At 44.3% G+C, this 19388-nt stretch overlaps 1 protein-coding gene and 1 long non-coding RNA gene across 9 annotated transcripts in view; one reads left to right on the top strand and one right to left on the bottom strand.

The window, feature by feature from the left end:
* Positions 1-19388, top strand: part of VPS13D (vacuolar protein sorting 13 homolog D) — a 266019-nt gene that overhangs the window by 182087 nt on the left and 64544 nt on the right. The gene's annotated exons all lie outside the window — the stretch shown is intronic.
* On the bottom strand, positions 9088-13285 carry LOC138416042 (uncharacterized). Its single transcript, XR_011247489.1, has 2 exons — positions 12960-13285; positions 9088-10463 (listed from the first exon to the last, which is right to left on the bottom strand). It is a non-coding gene; the product is annotated as an uncharacterized lncRNA (long non-coding RNA).

The raw sequence follows: 19388 nt of genomic DNA, 5'->3' as shown, positions 1-19388 counted from the left end.
CTGGGGTACTTTCTCTTTATCAGTAACTTGGAAAATGGCATGGATGATGTCAAAGTTAGTTATAAAAAGCCTCCTGACTTTCAGGATCCTGTAACTAATAGCTCCTGGTAGTTTTATAGAAATGTAACCTTTGTAGCATACTCCTGTTATTGTTTGATTTTTGCAAACATAGTGTAAAAAAAAATAAGTATTATTATTGCCACGTGAGTCACAGCAAGGGTAGTTAACTCCTAGGGCTCAGCAGGGAGCTTGTGGAAGAGGACAGGACTCCAAGCTCCTCTGTGGCCCCAGGCTCTTTCCCATAGACCACTTTGCTGCTCTAGAAAGCACCCTTTCCCTCTCATGAATTAAAGCGCTTTCATGTCAGTGAGAAAAACTTAACCTTGCAACATCCCTAGGGGGCCAATGGGGCAGGTGATAGGAAATTCAGCCACACAGGTTGAATGATTTTGCTAGGATCATACAATCAGCTTTGGCACCAGTAGCTGATGCTCAGGCCTCACGGCGCCAAGCTCACTGCTTTTCCCAGCAGAATAAGTCTCCTGAGCAGAGGGCCAGAGGAGCTTTCTGACATGGGGAAAGTGAAAATGAAGTGTCCGAATCTTTGCGACCCGTGCACTGTAGCCCACCAAGCTCCTCCGTCCATGGGATTCTCCAGGCAAGAATACTGGAGTGGGTTGCCATTTCCTTCTCCAGACATGGGGAAAGTCTATGGGAAAGTCTTACTTCCAAGAGAGGGCCTCACTGTGCTGTCTGGGTTGTGTGAATGGTTGGTTCTAAAATCTCAGATGGACACGCAAATCTCTAGTCACAGAATCACTGAGAAACAAAGCAAAAGGGGCAAAGCCAGGTAGATTTTTTTCAGCCTGATTCCGGAATTGCTTCCTACCTCTTTGAAATTTGTGTCCATTATTGTTAGCAAGGAGCCTGGTGTGCTGCAATCCAAGGAGTTGCAAAAAGTCAGACATGACTTAGCGACGGAACAACAACAATTGTTAGCAAGGAGAGTTTTGTAGGATTGCTATAGGGTGGCTGTTTAGAAATCAACTGGCAAGACAAATAGAGGTGCCTCAGTGGATGTTATATATAGTGAGAGAAAAATTCTTAGGACTGAACACAATGAATTTGCCATTTGTTTCTCTTTAAAAGTTAAAACACAACAATGAAAATGTCTAACCTCAGTTTTTTTGTTTTTTTTTTTTAATTGAATTCTTTAAGAAGCCTCGTTTGAGTAACACTTCCTGTGTTAACAACTCTAGCCACTCCTTTCCCATCGAAGCCCAGCTGCTATTCTTCCTAAGAGAGATGTCAAATCAAAAAATCCTCACACTCTTCCCAGATCAACGTGGCAAAGCTGGCTTTTCCTGGGTTTGGACCCTCCACACACCCTCTGATACCCTTGTAGAAAGCCTGAGGACACAGATCTGGGAAGGGATGTGACAATCAGCTTGCCCTCTCAGATTACAGCGGGAGTAATCCAGCTCTAACACTCTGGCCACCAGGCTACAAGTCTGGCCTTGTCTCCGAGACAGGGTAGGCAGCTGTGGGTGTCTGCTTCTTGTCCTGCTGAGAACGAGGGAAAGAGAAGTAGCAGTGGGGTGTCCTTTTCTCAGTGTCCTTTATGTTGATTTCATCTCTTTGTATGTCTTTCTCCACACTGGACTGAGCTCCTTGAATTCAGGGGACTAAGTCATAGTCACCTTGGTATTTTTAAGCCCAAGCACTGTGCCTGGTATGAAGAAAGCCCCTGAGGGCTTGTTGAGCTGAAGGATCTGTTTTGTGTAAAGGTCACCTCACCTGAATTGGGGGGAAGGGTGGCCCCTTTGAACACCTCACTTTACTAGTCCTTCATGTGTCTCATCCAGCGAGTAAACCCCTGCAAAACTGTATCTCATCTGAAGATGAAACAAGATCTGCCCCTCCAAAAGAAAACCCAAATAGGGGAATCCCTCTGTAACTAGATTGAGAGAGCAACTATTGAGATGAGATAGAGATAAAACTTTGATAGACGCATTGTCTTTGGTTAATGCCAAAATTAACATAACTTTGTTGGTTAAAATGAATTTTTTAAAGTTTCCCATATGTTTATCTGCATGTTAGTAATTATGATTGTTGTCATTGGGTTTCCTCTAAAGTTGTATGTAAGTTAAGAGAAAAAAAAAAAGAAAAACGGGGGAACCCTCCAGTACTGGGTCTTAACCTAGGGAAGGCTGCCTATCAAGTGAGCCCTACAGATGCCTGGTTCCCTGGCCTCTGGCCATCAGGCCCAGAAGAACTTGATGTCGGGACGCTCTAGTGTGGATTTGTGCCTCTTCTTATTGCTCTTCCGGAAAGGCTCTAACTGTGGAGCCTCTGGCTGCTGTTGGTGCAATGGCTTGCAGGCTGGCCTTGCTGGGTGACCAAGTTTGCCTGGCTGGCCCCCCTGCCCTCTCCTGTGCGTCTGAGTGGGGTGCGGGCTAGAGGACAGGCCTGCCTGGTGCGGGCTGGCTCCGTCCTTTCTAGAATAGGTGCCTGGAACCTTCGCTCTGTGCTTTTTTACTTTAATCTGGGACACTTTAACAAGACAGCCGACCAAATGGTGCCTGAGTTCTGACCCCTTGGCCAGGCTGGATGAAACCACTCTTTCTGTCTCCAGATGTTCACTCAGGTCCAAGCCCTCAGTCACACAGTGCAGCCCCTCCATTCGCTCATCGGAGCTGGAGCGAGATCGCAAAGAGTTAACACTTGTGCTTTTTCGGAAAGTTATCTGTGAAGAGTATTAGTTGTTTAATAAAGCGTGCCTGCCCTCCGGATGAACCCGCCAGTGACTCTGCAGCTGGGGTCATTCCAAGTTCACGCGGTGGACTTTTGACTGCCTTCTGTGTCTGTGAAAACAGTCGGCAGCTCCTGCGGGGATCATTCATTCAGGCCTGTAACACAAAACTATTGCCAATGGGCACCTGCTGGGGCGGCTTCCCAGGAGGCCTGGGAGGGAAGATACCAGACTCTTCAGGCTTCTGCGGAGATAAGAGCTGTGGGGGCTCCCAGGGAGCCTGCTAATCGGGCTGCGCTCAGACCCCACTGCCCGGCCCGCAGGCTGGTGTCAGGATGTATTAGGGAGCCCTGGTCCGATAGGATGTGAGCTAATTAAAGGCCTTCTACAAAGAGGAGGGGAGAGGGAGAGTGTGTGAAGAGGAGGAGGAGGAAAGGAGGAGGCTTGGAGCACATTCCCCAGATTTCTAGCACATTCTTTATTCCCTTCTGTTGTCCCTCAGAACAGAAGAAAACAAAACTGGAGAGTCTGGACATTTGGTTACTTCTAATCTTAAATTGTCATTCGTTCTACCTGATCTTGTTTTGGTTTTAGTTGTTGTTTCTATGAAATGACATGTGCCATCAAAGATATTTTGCCATATTTTCCCTGGAGACATTCGGCCCTTGAAATATTCTAGGTGGTTAGCTTGAATTTCGCCCCTTGCCCTGAGCTGATTCCTCTGGGCAGTAAGTACCTATTGTGACATATCCTAGGTTTTTTCCACTTTTCCTTGTCAAATCCACTTGCCAACTGTAGGGGGTACTGTTGGGAGAGTTATATAAATTAATACACAGTAAATGCTCTGATTGAATTTTAGTTGGTGAGATGGTGGTGATGTAGTGTTATGGTTTACATTGTCAGAGCAAACATCATCTCAAAAAATACTAGCATAGTTGTCAAAAATTATGTATTTTAGAGTCATATTATGTATGGACTCAATTATGTATTAGAGCACATAATTATGTGCTAGGATAGTAATTCATTTTATACTCACACTCGCCTCAGGAAAAAAAGTCACCTCAAAATGTTTGATTTACTTGCACTTTTATTTATTTAGCCTATATATCCCTCCTCCCTCCAGCAAACAGTAAACTAATTTTATTCAAGTATGGTTGATTTTACAGTGTTGTGTTAGTCTTAGTCTCAGGTATACAACAAGGTGATTCAGTTACATATCTTCTTTTTCATATTCTTTTCCATTATAAACTAACTTATTTATCCACCGGAGGGTACCTTCAAGTCTGTGTTATTTTCTTAATCGGCCTGGTAATGATACATTTCTTGAAAGCACTTTTGTTCACACACAAACCCAAGCTTTTATTCTGTCACTTCTGATACATTTCACATAAGCTTGACTGTGTGCAAAGAAACATTTAGATTAAGTTTGTACTACATGGTAACAATCCGAGGAAATTCCAATCAAAAGCCAGCAACCTGTTTCCTTCATTCTGGGCCGTTGGCGTATCTGCTTTGTCTGTATTCCGATAAGCAGTAACCACAATGTTAATTTTGTATTTCCTTGCCTTTTGTCTCATGTAATGTGTTCTCAAAGCTGACCAGGGGCTTGTTCACTGTCATGTGATTAGTGAAATAGTTAGTGGGATAATGAGCTTGATTGTGTGGACTATGTTAGTGTATTATGTATAAGTGCTTTTTTATTTGCTTTTAAATGATGAATAGATTTATTTAAACAATAGTACATACCATCATCATCTGCAAACTTAAATTGTGTAGTTGCTAAATTGTGTCCAACTCTTTTTGTGACCCCCATGGACTGTAGCCCACCAGGCTCCTCTGTCCATGGGATTTCCCAGGCAAGAATAGTGGAGTGGGTTGCCGTTTCCTTCTCCAGGGGATTTGCCCTACCCAGGGATGGAACCCATGTCTCCTGCATTGGCAGGCGCATTCTTTCCCACTGAGCCACCAGAGAAGCGCTTTAGAAGTGCTACTAGCTCATTTTAACCGACTGCTTCACTGAATACCAGGTACTGTTGTAAGTCTTCACACGAATGGACTTGTTTAATCCTCACAATGACCCTGTGAAATGCTGGTCCCCACTGAAACAAGAGGACACTGAGGCTCAGAGAAATTAAGTAACTGGCCCAAGGCTATGCAGAGAACTGGGCTGGGACCCAGGTTCTCTGACTCAGAGCCTACACTCCTGGCCCTGCCCAGTCCAAAAGTCACACCTGTCTGGTGGACTTCATTCACGGACACGTCTGCAGTGTCAGATCTGTAGGAATTAACCATGTAAGGCTGCATTCTCAAGGAGGTGCCGAGAACCTGAGTCACCGCTTAAAGTCCTTCCCTGTAGTACCCTCTGTCATACGATTAGCTCTTTGGTAGGTGCTACACCATCCAAGCCAAAGTGTGTGACTGAGAACAAGGAAATGCTCTAACCCTGTCCGAGATACTTAGTGAAGGCATTTCAACTTCAGTCTAGCTCCACACCTAAATAGAGCTGACTAAATAGATTTATGTTCAAAAAGCATAACCTCCTGTTAACGAATCTGTTATTTATTGTGTCTACACAGTAAGTTCACAGTGTCTTTGAACAGCTTAAAAGTGCAAGGATGTGTGTGAGGCACAGAGGAAACAAACGTGTCCCCCCTGCCCCACCACCACCCCGGGTCACAGTCCAGCACAGGAGACTAGAGGAGGAATTGTGTGCCTGCAAGTGTTCAGGTGCCAGGACAGAAGTCTGGGCGGGGGTGGTGGGGCACCTACAGGGCAGGGAAGCTGGGCTGTGCTGAATCTTGAAGTCAAGGAGATACTGACCACGTGGACAGGAGGCGGCAGGCACAGGAGAACATGGGGGGCAGCCCGGTCAGGAGGGACCCAGAAACGCCAAGCAGCTGCGCCAGTCCCAGGGCGGCGGGCCCCTGGGACCTGAGAGTGTGTGCTTTGTCGGCCTCTATTCTGGGAAGGCTGCCCTGCCATTTTACTTCTTCTCTTTTCCCTCCTCTCCTCTTGCTGATTACAGATGAATTTAAAGGGGAAGAGACCTAACTGAATTTTTCACTCTTTAAGCCTAGTGGTGTTGTCAGGATATGACTGTAATTTGCATGCACAAAACATTAGCTATTAACTTTTTGCAACTATTTTTATATGTGTAAATAGAATCTTTATGCCTTTGGCAGGGGGGCAAGAACAAAATCAACAGTCCTCACCCCTTCCAGAAAAAAAAAACAAAAAATGTTACTTGTTTATTATATAATTCGAGCTAAAACCAAATCATGGCCCGTTCACAGCAGGTAAATTGCAAATCCAGCCAAAGCTGTTCTTTCTGGCCCAACTGACTCTGTCCAGGGCTAAGTCATGGACTGCCTCTGGCATTTCCGGTTACCCTAATATCTCCATCTAGATGTAGCAGAAAATCAGCCTCCCCAAAGCCCAAACAACTCAGGGTCCTTGTTAAAGGAAAAGGAGGCATTTAGGCCTCACTTAAAACAAGTGGGCTAGAAAGGCAGGGAGGCAGTGGGCTCGTCTTTAAACTGTGTTTTGGGAAATTAACTTCTCTGACCCCATTTGATCAGTCCATTAAACTGCTTCACCATTTTTTTTTTTTTTTGAAAAAGCTAAACAGGCATGACCTTAATTTGTGAGGCGAGAGCACATTATACACAGGAATGTGTACCCTCAACTTTCCGCTGCCTCCATCTGCTCCAGTCAGTAGGCCTCGCTCTGGAAATCCCTCCTCTTCTGCCTCCACTCAGGGCAAATGACAATGTCCACATTTTGACTTGGAATGTTTTGGTTTTCATGTGGGATTCAAAGGAGACATTTATCCTGAGGTAGGAATGGCTGCTGTTTCTGCCCCACTGTTCAGACTAAGGCTGATGCGTGCATGCATCCGTGTGCCCTCACTGTGTCTGACTCTTTGTGACCCATGGACTGTAGCCTGCCAGATTCCTCTGCCTATGGGATTCTCCAGGCAAGGACAGAGGAGTGGGTTGCCATTTCCTTCTCTAGGGGATCTTCCTGACCGGGGATTGAACCCAAGTCTCCTGCACCTCCTGCATTGGCAGGTGGGTTCTTTACCAGCTGAGTCACTGGTTGATAGGTCTCCCTGTGACTTCTTGGAACTCTGGGCCTCAGTGTTCTCCCTGCTGCTGCAGAATTGTGGTACTGGATGGCATCTGCCAGGCTCTCGGGGTGGGAGACAGATTGGGTCTTTGACTGTCAAGGTTGAACTCAGGTTAAGCTGCCTGGCAAAAATGATCAAGGAAAAATTCCTTGAGTAAGCCTGACAAAATGTCCATCAGGAATGGACTCTCCTGTCTTTCCTGGTTCACCTTGGTGCCTGTTCTGTGGTTGCCTACTGCCCTCATCACTCAGAGCTTGAGCATTTGTAAGTTGCCACTTGTACCCTTGGATTGGGTGGACTGGATCACTTTCCATGGAGTTGCAGAAATTTACACATAGCAGAATGCTGCTGCTTGTTGCTCTTTTCCATGAAATCTTTGTGTAGTGGGGACACTTGGTGCTGCATCCAGCACTCACTGCCCATGTGAGAGTCCACATCTCACCCCCTCCTCTCTGACAGACAGATGACTAGAGCATGAGACACATTATGCCTTTTGATGGAAGTTAACCAGTCAACCCTGAATATTCATTGGAAGGACTGATGCTGAAACTCCAATACTTTGGCCACCTGATGCCAAACTCATTGGAAAAGATCCTGAGGCTGGAAAAGGACAAGGGGATGGCAGAGGATGAAGTGGTTAGATATCATCACTGCCTCAGTGGGCATGAGTTTGAGCAAACTCTGGGAGATAGTGAAGGACAAGAAGCCTGTCATGCTGCAGTCCATGGGGTCACCAAGAGTCGGACACGACTTAGTGACTGAGCAACAACAATTGGGGTGTTAGCACTGCAGAGCCAACTGCTGAGTATATGCTCATTTGACTCTTCTTTCTACAAACATTTCCTAGCTTTCACATGGCCTACTAACCCCATCTTGGGTGCCTGGGCTCTGAACCAGCACCGAAAGTTTTAAATGTAAAGAACTAATATTTGGTCATTTTGCATGAGCCCAGCACAGTGCTTGGTGCTTCATGGCATTTTAACCTTTCTTCTCCATCCTCCTCTCCTTCAGTGGCTCACGTACCTTGGGGTCATCCTTGACTCAGCGCATCCTATCAGCTGTACAGCCCCTTCTGCCTGCTGCTTCCCTGCTGTTGATCTCAGCACACAGCACTGCCCCATCTATTGTGGTAGCTGCTGCCGTCCTCCCTTCCTCCTGCCTTCTCGCCATGGCTCTTAGTACTTCAGTACAGCAGACGGAACACAGATTGGGTCCTTCCTCCACTCAGCCCCTCCAGTGGCTTCCCATTTCAGTCTGCAGAGAAGATGAAAGGCTGTCCCATGATTTATAAGGGACACGTGGTTGGCCTCCCCTGTACTTTTCTAACCTCGCATTTTACCCGCTCATCACTTCCCACCCGACTCGACTGCATCGTGCTGACCTGCCTGCTGTTGCTCAGCTGTCCCCCAGAACTCCTGCCTCAAGGTCTCTGCACCAGCAGTTCTCAGCCTGGAATGTTCTATAATCCCGTGGTCTTCACCTACATTTTCTTTATCCAAATACCACTTTGTCAGTGAAGCTCTTCCTGGTGCCCCTTCTCCATCTAAAATTGCATCCCCCTCTATCGACACCTCTTGTCCTTCCCTGCTTAATTTTCCACTTATCATTGATTAGCGCTTTCATTTTGTATAGTTATAATGTTTATTGTCTATGCAACTAGATTATAAATCCCAAGAGGGCCACAAATTTTATCTGTTTTCTTCACATCCCCAACCCTTAAAACAGTGCCTGGCACATAGTTGATGCAAAATAAGTTTTTTGTAGATAAGAGGGAAGAAATGAAAGGAGGAAGTGAACGGAGGGACCCTAGAAGTTAGATGTTATCTCAGCTTACAGATAGGGCACTGAGAAGCCAATAAATGAAGCCAAATTTGACCCAGACGTGTGACTCTAGAACGTCTCTGGTTCCCTTTACATGTCTCAGCCTCACCTGTGACTGCTGTAAGCGTAGACTCTGAATTGCTTGCACAGGTGCAGCTATATGAGGCACTATAAGGCACTCTTTAAAGTGCCTTAAAGAGAATGGTTGGCCAGGATCCCCTAGTCTTATCATACCCTGGCATTCAATATAGAGAACAGATTAAAAACTTATCAGCAAAGTTTGAAACCAGGTGCCCCTCAACATAAGAAAAGTGATTAGCACGTAGAGCTTAAAGAGGCGAAAAAGAACACATTTTTGAAAACAGACTTTCAAGTCACACCAATGAGCAGTCTTTCTGGTCATTTATTCCCAGAGCTCCTTTGGGGTCATTCTGGGTTCACTGGGGAAGCAGCACTTGTCTGTCCCCGAGTTACTCTGTTGTGTGTGCGTCCATGCCCAGTGCCTGGCCCTGTCCTGCACCTCAGGGACACAGGCAGACCAGACGTTCGCGGGATTGAATGTGTCTTCAGCAAACATCTCTCCCCTCTCCCCTTTGAGCTTAAAGGGCTCCTTTCAGTGAATTCCTCAAATTAGTTTTTTTCTTTTAAAGGAACAGTCTCCCAGTTTTATTTTCTCATCTTGTTCCATGACTTCAGGTGTTCATCTTAAGTCCACTTGGAGCTCGTCTTTTGCTAACATAGGAAGTTGAGGCACTTATCTGAAGATTAAGACACATCCAAGGCAATGAAGCCCTGTTTTTCTGTCTCTCTGACCCTGTGGTAGGCTTGACAGCAGTCCTTGGGGGTTAGGGTTAGAGATTCAAGATTCTCTAAGAGCCCTGCTTCCTGTCCATCAGCAAGGCCGCAGGCACCCTCTGAAAAAACATGGTAGGGGTTCCATCTGTCTCAGGGAGTTGTTTCTGTCTTGTTTCCCTCCTTGTGTCTTGGACTCCAGACAGTGGTTCTTTTCTTCCTTAGATGATGCCTCATGGGTTTTACACCTGTAGTCCAGGAACACACCTGGGCTCCCACTTAGCTGGGAGAAACACTGAGGAAACTCAGTAACTGTGACGAGACATGCTCCCTTATGTTTCCAGCTATGCCCAGACTTACGGGTATTGAGGGGCACCTTTATGTGTTTTTACCCCTGTTTGGTATTATTTTCTGTAGATACATGCCTTTACAACCTTCATTTAATAGAAAAAGAGGCAGTAGCTCCATATCTTTAAGAGATATGGCCACAAAGGGAAGCAAATGGGTGAATAATAACTTGGAGGGAAAGCTAAAGGAAGGCATTTATAAGATGGAACAGATTCAATCGTATTTGTCATTCTGAGAACAGGCCAGAAAAGACTGAAGATAGGAAAGAGAATTGGCCGAGCACTATCCAGGACAGGGTCTTCTAGAAGCACAGAGCAAGAGTCTAGGTTTAGGAAACAGTCAACCTGCTTACCCAGTTTAAGGTGGCAGGATGGTGGGGGCGGGGGGAGGAAGTTTTTTTTTTTTTTCTGTCTTAGTGAAGTAGAACATTTCTGTGAAGTGGGACTGGAGTGAGGCCTAATGAGTTGAAAAGGAACAGAAAGCATGTCTTTATTTTGCTCCAGCAATGTTCCAGGGCACTGTCTTGAGTGGTATGACACAAAGATGACCAAACCTTCTTGGCTCCCTGTCGCTGGAGCATCACTCCAAGCCTTTCAGCACTGGTGCTGCAGCCCGTGTAGCCTTGTGAGAAAAACAGATACAGCATGTTTACCTGACAGTTCAGATACTCATAAAACAAAGCTACAAAGGAATACAGGAGTGGTAACACTGAGGGTTCGTATGCAAGGAGAGGCCACACAAAGGCATCCATGGCGGCTGACCTAGAGTTGAAAACTCACAGTCTTGGAGCCATTCCTGCGGAGCAGGGGAACAATTAGAGAAGTAACTGATGGGGATATGTCCCCGTGGTTAACTTTCTGCCACCCTCCTGCTAGATATTTCCGTGTTGAGTAACAGAGGCCTTATTTCCTAAATGCAAACCAATGCCTTCCATCTGTTATTTTCTGCTCAAGTGAATAGCAGCTACTTGCAACACATTATTGATTATTGAGGAATTTATTGAAGTTTAAGAGTTGATTATCTTTTGAATTTAATTTTAATTTCATAAGCTGTGTCCTTAAACATTTTGAGACTCAGACCTCTAAACCAGCACCCTCTGACTGGAATATGTGAGCCTCACTTGTAATTAAACTGTTCTCGTAGTCACATTAAAAAAGTAAAACAAACAGATGAAGCAATTTTTAATATTTTTACTCAGCCCATTATATCCAATATATTATTATTTCAGTTTGTAATATGCTTAGTTGTTCAGTCATGTTCTCCTCTTGGCGACCCCATGGACTATAGCCCACCAGGCTCCTCTGTCTGTGGGATTTTCCAGGCAAAAATACTAGAGTGGCTTGCCATTTCCTCCTCCAGGGGATCTTTATTTCACCTATCTCTTTGGAAGATATTTTCAGTGAATTTAGGATTCAGGATTGGCAAGTTTCTTTCAGCCTCTGAATAGTATCATTCCGTGATTCTCCATCATTTCTGTTGAAACAGCTGCCAGTATTACTGCTGCTCTTATGAAGGTGATATATCTTTTATTCTGTGACTCTTTGTCTTTAGTTTTTAATGATGATGTGCCTAGATCTGGTTTTCCTGCCTGGGATTTGTAGAACAGATTGAATTTGTAGAGATCTGGGGAAATTCTTGCATCAGTTCGGGTAGTGCTTCTGTTCCTTTCTCACTCTGTCCTTCTGTGGCTTCAGTTAAATGGAAGTTGGAATTTTACAAGCATATCCCACATGCGTCTGTGCTCACATTTTTCTTCGTGCTTTGATCTGGCTATTTTCCGCTGACTTATTTTCTAGCTCACTAATCTCTTTTGGTCCTCTGTCTACTCTCCTGGTTTCATTCATCTATTAACATCATAATTTGAGTTCTCTGGTAAAATTCTCCATCTTTCTATGAATTTTTTGAAGATTACTATCATTCTATTTTAAACTTAAACTATTAAACTATTTTAAAGTTATTAGTGTGTCTAATAACTCTAATACCCAGATTACTACTGAGTGATCTTGTCTGGGATTTTTTTCTTAGTTTTCAGTCATTTTGTTTGACTTCCATATCTGGTAATTTTTATTGAATGCTGGGTGTCATGTCAGAAAAGTTTTAGAGGCTCTGTCTGATGTTATTTTTCTCCAAAGAGGGTTTATATTTCGTCTTCCTTCTACTTTCAAGTGCCCAGTGCTTTTTTTTTTTTTTTAATTTTTATTTTTACTGCCCAGTGCTTTGATTTTCCTGTTTGTGTGCCTTCCTGTGGAACTTATGTTCTGAGCTTTTCATTTGCAGTGAGGGATATATAACAGCAATAATTTTCCAGTGGGACTTATATTTCAGCACAGATCAGAGCCTGATGCCCCAGAGTAGAAGCGTGGGGGAGGATGGACAGTGGAAGGGAATGTGTGTTGAGGGGTAGAGACCCTATCAGCCATAACTCCTGAAATAACAGAGACCCTTAAGGAAGCTTAGTCCTCAAGAGTAAGTTGAGGACTTACTTACCCAAGAAAATGGGTGAAACTTCCTTTACAAACAAGGGTTAATTAGCTCTCTTCCATGTTGAAAGTACAGTGAACCATAGCCTCTATTTTTCTATCTTTCTCGTAATTGAAGGTTTTCTTTTAAAAGCAACAGAAGACATCAGAGTAGGCCTATTAAGTCACCTTTGAAAGGGCAGCTTTTGGGTTAAGTGGATTGTGTTTTCTTCCTCATTCCAGGATTTGTTTTTTAGACCTGAAATCTGTTAACCTGGGAATGTCTCATTCAGCAGGCTTTAAAAACATCAGATCTGCAGGAAGTAGATGGGTGTGAATGCTGAGTGTCCTCTCCCGGGTCATCTTTTGTGTGTGGGGTTGAAGGATAGTAAAGTTAGGAATGCCTCCTAAAAGGCCACTGAGGAATCCAAGGGACATCCCAGGCAAATACCAGAGGTTTCTGAGGAACCAGACTGCAGTTTTTAAATTTTAGTCCTTCTGAAGGCTGGGAATCTTTGCTTCTTTTGTAAAAAGAACCTTATGGTGGACTTTCATTTGAGCCTGGGATCAAGCCAGGTCTCAGGAGATGTGAGCTAGGACTTAAGTACCTTGGAGCTGAGCTGCTTGCATCCACCTCCTCCCCTCCCCAGAGGCTCACCTCCCTATGTTCTCCTAGATGCTGACACCCGATTCTTCATCCGCGGTCTTCTCTTGCATCCATCACACTTGCTGTTGAATGACCTCCCCGATGAGTGAAGAGTCAGCCTCTGTATCTCTGGCTCCATCCCCCCACCACCCCCATACAGTGTAGTTAATTGGAAGAATAAGTCCACTGTGAATGCTGGGTTAGGTCGGGGGACATGGGCCTGGAGAGGAGCCAAGCAAAGATGGAGAGGCATGAAGCCTGAGCTGGATGGACCCTTCTTACCCTAGAGCATGGCTGGGCTTTGCTGCTTCTCTCCCCATGGCCCCCTTTGCCTTTGCACCCCCATCATCCACCTCCACATGTCAGTTACTGATAAACAAAACAGTCCTTGCCTGAGCGATAACCTCTCTGCGGTTAGATCTGCTTGACCAGACCAGCTCTGATGGAGCAAATCTCTTAGCTTTAGCACTCCACCTTCAGTATATCCTTCTGTGAGCAGATGGGTGGAAGAGCAGGCCTCTCCAGAAGTCAGGAACTCTTGCGGTCAGTGGTCCCAGTCCCCATCCCAGCTTGGCTTCCGTCTTTCCTTAAAGCTGCAAATGGTGCACAAGCAATGTGACCTTGGTGTAATGTGATCCACACAGTGGACATCCACTGAACTTCCTCTTTATCTGGGGCTTATTTCAGATGTCTGAGTGAGAGCATTGGGGAAATGAGGGGCTGGGCAAAGTGTGGGTGATGGAAAAAGATGGGGTATCAGAGTTGGGGTTTGATCACAAAAAGGGAGTGGAGCCTGAACTTCTTGCACATCCAGGGATTTACATGTCATTTTTGGGAAACTTTTACACTTCCTTCCTTTGTCACCAGCACTGCTTGGAAAAGAAAAGATCCTATCTGGTGTGTATAAGATTTTCCCTAGCGTTCAGGGAGAAATTTCCCATGGAGACAATAACAGAAATCAGAGTTGGGTTTTCTCCATAGATCATCAAGTTTCAGATATATGTGGATACCTAGCGGCTTCTCAGTCTATTGTTGAAGGTGATCATGGTCTTTCCAGTTCCTTTCTTTTTTTATTTCCAGTTTTATTGAGATATAATTGACAAGCAGCACTATGTAAGTTTAAGGTATGCAACATAATGATTTCACTTAAATATTACATGCATCATGAAATGATTACCAGGTAAATTTAGTGCACATCTCTTATCTCATATAGATTCAAAATGAAATAAAAAATATTTTTTCCTTGTGATGAAAACTCTTGAGATTTACTTTCTCAGCAACTTTCGTATTTCTTGGCTGCAGTCACTGTCTGCAGTGATTTTGGAACCCAAGAAGAAAAAATCCGTCACTGCTTCCACTTTTTCCCTTCTATTTGCCATGAAGTGATGAGACCAGATGCCACGATCAGATTTTTTTGAATGTTGAGTATTAAGCCAAACTTTTTACTGTACTCTTTCACCTTCATCAAGAGGCTCCTTAGTTCCTCTTCACTTTCTGCCATTAGAGTGGTGTTATCTGCATATCTGAGGTGGTTGATATTACTCCCAGCAGTCTTGATTCCTGCCTGTGATTCATCCAGCCTGGCATTTCGCATGACGTACTCTGCATATAAGTTAAATAAAAGGGTGACAATATACAGCTTTGTTTTACTCTTTTCCCAGTTTTGAATCAGTCAGTTGTCTGGTATTTCCATCTCTTTTAATAGTTTTCTACAGTTTGTTGTGTTCCATACAAAGGCTTTCACGTAGTCAGTGAAGCAGAAGTAGATGTTTTTCTAGAATTCTTTTGCTTTCTCTATGATCCAACAAATGTCAGCAGTTTGATCTCTGGTTCATATATATATCTTCCAACAAATGTTGGCAGTTTGATCTCTGTTTCATATGTATATCTTCCAGCAGTATTAAATACATTAATCCTGTTGTAAGTTACATCTCTGTTACTTATGTATCTTATAATTGAAACTTTGTACTTTTTGACCACCTTTGTCCAGTTCCTTCTCTCCCTCCCCTCTGCTTCTGGTAAACACACATCTAATCTCTTTTCCCACAAATTTGCTTGGTTTTTTTGTTATTGAAGTATAATTGACTCACAGTTCCTGGTATACAACATAGGGACTTGATATTTCTGTATATTTCAAAATGATCACATTGAAGTCTAGTTATCAACTGTCACTATTCAAAGATATTACATTATCACCAACTGTATCCCCCAAGCTGTACATTTTATTCCTGTGACTCATTTATTTTGTAACTGGAAGCGTGTACCTCTGAATTACCATATCCTATTTCACTCATTCCCCCATCCAGAGTCTTTCCAGTTTCCTCTGCACAACTGGATGATAATAGAGTCTGCTTCATAGGGTTATTGTGAGGATTAAACCAATAAATGATTTCATAGATGTCAAACCTTTAGAATAGTGCCTGATATGCAGTTAACATTGCTAGCCATTGTTTACATTTCTAAAAGTTACACTATGCTTTTTAGCAGTTGGAAGCTCTCCTTTACCTATTCTGCTCATTCTCATTTAAAACTTCTATTATTTGAAGAAACCAGTTGGGGACTGATTGCTTTCTTAAAAAAAAAAAAAAATCTCAAGATGTTTCAAACCCTTGAAACACACCTGACTTTTTCAGTGAGAAGCTCAGCTTTTACTGGTGCCTAGCATCTGGTATCGGAGAAGGCAATGGCAACCCACTCCAGTACTCTTGGCTGGAGAATCCTATGGATGGAGGAGCCTAGTAGGCTACAGTCCATGGGGTCACTAAGAGACACGACTGAGTGACTTCACTTTCACTTTTCACTTTCATGCATTGCAAAAGGAAATGGCAACCCACTCCACTGTTCTTGACTGGAGAATACCAGGGACAGAGGAGCCTGGTGGGCTGCCGTCTATGGGGTCGCACAGAGTCGGACATGACTGAAACGACTTAGCAGCAGCAGCAACAGCAGCAGCATCTGGTATTGTCCTCAATGATGTCACCCAATTCCTTTCTTCCCAAGCTTTTGGCTTTAAAGAGAATATATCTATTCATTTGAACTACAGAGTACTTTACAAGAATGAAGTCCTTGTGACTGAGAATGAGATAAGCTCGAGCTTCTTTTCTATTATGAAATGTTCTGTTTCTAACTTTGTGCATTTTGAGGCTTTAGTCTATTTATAATTGACTTCTTGATGCTTTCCATTGTTCCATAACGGGTATAAGGTGACTTCTATATCACACGATGAGACATGCAGGGTTCAGCTGGGGAAGAAGGGGGAGTGGAGTGTGCATTAGAAGAAAGAATTGGATTTGCAGTAATAATCCTTGCCATTTACACATTGCTTTGTGTTTCTTCCCACCACCCCCCCCCCGCACCATGTACTTTTAAAACTAAGGTATCTTTGGATTAACCCAGCAACCACGTGGGTAGTGTCCTCCCTGTTTTATTGATGAAGACACTGATCCATAAAGAGAGTGTGTGTGTTGCTCACACTCACCCAGCTGACACTAGTGACAGAGTTGGGGTCCTTGCTACCCCAAACCTGTGTGCTTTCCTAGTGTTGAAATAATTTATCTGCCAAGCCAGGTATTACGGCATGCCCACCTTGGAAAGATTTTTTTTCCCCTACGTCACAGTCTCTCTCTTGGTTCAGTACTGAGATGTGGGCCATTTACGCACGTTGAAAAACCTTGTCGGCATGGCAGATGGAGGCCTCATGGCCCATTCCAAGGTGTATTCCCCTTGACTAGCACTAACTGTAGGGAAACCCAGCCCTGGCTTCCCTCCATGTGTACTTTAAGCAGTTTTCAGCAGTAGATGAGCTAATGCCTGGCTCCTCAGCACAGTCTTCCACCCCTTCTCGGAGGAAGCCTGTGACAAGGCCTGGCTGATGGAGGGCTAAAGCTGTGATGCCATCCCACCCACAGCTGGGTTTAGAGATTCATCCTGCCGACATGATTGATGTAGGAAAAACCAGAGAAAGTTGGACCTGACAGACATAATATTTGTCTGTTATTGAAAATCAGTTTTCCTGATGCTACCAGTGGTATTCTTATTTCTCTGCTTTAGCCTGGTAATAAACTCTCTTGATCCTTTTTAAAGAAAAAGCAAAATCCTATTATATGAGAGTGCTCCAATCCACTCCGAGCATCTAGATTAATCTGAAACAGCCTCTGAGTTCACAACTGGGTCAGAGTTGCGGAAGAGCAGGAAAAGACTTGCCAGTTCAGCAGGCGTGTGTCTCGGGCCAGTTAAGAACCAGGACAGTCTTGAGGTCTGACTTTGTTGCTTATGTTTAGGCCTTGTGTGCTGAGATAATTCTGGGTGGCTTTGGATAACTCTGTTTCTTAACTGAAAAGGAGTATCTGTTGCCTGATAAGTGTTTACCCATGAAATAGCAACATGGTGTATGTCTTAGGGTAGGAGGGCTTTTAGATCTCCAGAACTCGCGCCTGTCCCCACCTCCCCCCCCCCCGCCCCCAAAACCCAAGGTCATTGACTTAAGCATGTTAACTGGAGTAGAATGCCAGCCCCAACTTTAAAATGTCTTTCTTATTCAGGGTCTCTTTTCTGGATTCTTCCCCCTTTCTCTTTTTGCCTTAAGGGCTATACATAATCATAACCCAATAGAACTGAAAATAGACAAAGCTGCCCCACTTTTAGTAGATAGAGATCTGGGGTCCAGAAAAACCTCTTTCTTGCTAAACCTCAGCTTTGCTGATGCCTTTTTCTTTTTTTTTAAAATGCCAGTCCCCAGTCCTAGCCCACCCTCTCCACTGTTTGGCCAAGTGAGGGCTGGCTCTTACCCTGTGTCAGTGACAGACACCCACTGCTTGTTGGATCACGTTTTCCTTTACTTCTGCCCTGTTCACAAGTCTCACAAAAGGGTTTTTCAATGTCAAGGAAAAACTCACGCCAAGAGTCATTTTTAACTGTGGATATTTTAACAATATGAGTGAAGTATGTGAAGACCTTAGTTTTGAAGTGACTTGGAATCTTACATGACTTGAGGGAGGTTTTCCTGCTAGCATTCTGGCAGAGTCAAAAATGACTCTGAAGTTTAAGCCTCCAGATCGCTTGTAAGAAACTTGTAAAAAGTGATGACCTCCTGTGTGCCAGACTCCGTGCCAAACACTTTGCATTATCTCCTTAATCCTTCAAAGTAGCCCTTTAGACTTGCTTTTTGCAGAACCAAGCTGAGGTTCCAAAAAGCCTTGTACCAACATATATGTTTAGTAAGTGGCAGGGAAAGCAGTTGACTTGTTTGCCCCTGCCTTGTGACCATGTCATGGCAGCCTTCCTCCAGGCATGATATACTGGGCTGTAGATTTCCACGTTCCAGCCTAACTTGTGGCAGGCGATGCTGATCAGAGTTGCAGCAGTAATGGTGGCTGAGACCTATGGCTGTACAACCTGATGCTGAAAGAAGGCCAAACCCTCACTCAAACTCTTGTCACTTCTCTCCCCTTTCCTATTGTACGTGGTCACATTGGCCCTGGTGACGAGAAAGGTGTTGTTACCGGCAATTACTCGGTGGAGCAAGGATGCTAAAGTGGAAATTTCCATTAGGTAAATAACTGAAAGAAAAACCCCGGAGCAGGGAGGGAAATTCAAGCCCTGGCTCCTGTTACACTGGCCAAATATCCTTGGCATCCCCTGCTTGCTGAGCTTCCTGAAAGGGACTGGAACGCTGATAGGACAAAACAGAGGGACACAGTGTGAATTTGTTCTCTTGCATCATTCCAGCATCTACTTGAATTTCAGTTTTATAAAATCAACTATTCTGAGCCTGGCCCCAAACCCAGGCTAATTTGTAGTGGCTCCATTGCTGGAGACAGTGGGGTTATTTTTGGAAGGTGGGATATTGATGTGCAGTGTGTGTGTATCAGCTACTCTATAGCACTGGCATCTTGAAGTGCTTCTGAGATTTTTACCTGCCCTAGTGAAAATATGGCTTTGTAGTAATAAGTGATTTGGGGCTGTGGTCAGAATTCACAGGTGTGGCTTATGCTGGAGCATCCTTCAGTGAAAGATGGGGGGAATCACTGTTGTCTTTGCAAGGGTCATAGCAGCTTTTCTCAAGGATGTCCTATTCGTTCAGAATCTTTCATTTTAGCTAGGACAGTATCCTGGTAGCTCAACTGGTAAAGAATCCACCTGTAACATGGGAGACCTGGGTTTAATCCCTGGGTTGGGAAGATCCCCTGGAGGAGGGTATGGCAACCCACTCAAGTATTCTTGCCTGGATAATTCCCATGGACAGAGGAGCCTGACAAGGCTACAGTCCATGGAGTCACAAAGAGTCAGTTATGACTGAATGACTAAGCACAGCACAGCAGAGCAGTAGGACAGTATTTGCTTGCAGCCTTAAGTTTTTTGTGGACTTGAAATTGCTACCAAATGAGCTATACTGGCCTGTTGTTGTTTAGTCACATCTGTCTTATCTGACTCCTTTGCAAC

Source organism: Ovis canadensis, chromosome 12 (genome assembly GCF_042477335.2).
Source record: "Ovis canadensis isolate MfBH-ARS-UI-01 breed Bighorn chromosome 12, ARS-UI_OviCan_v2, whole genome shotgun sequence".
NCBI lineage: Eukaryota > Metazoa > Chordata > Mammalia > Artiodactyla > Bovidae > Ovis > Ovis canadensis.
This window is presented reverse-complemented; position numbering and strand designations above follow the sequence as displayed.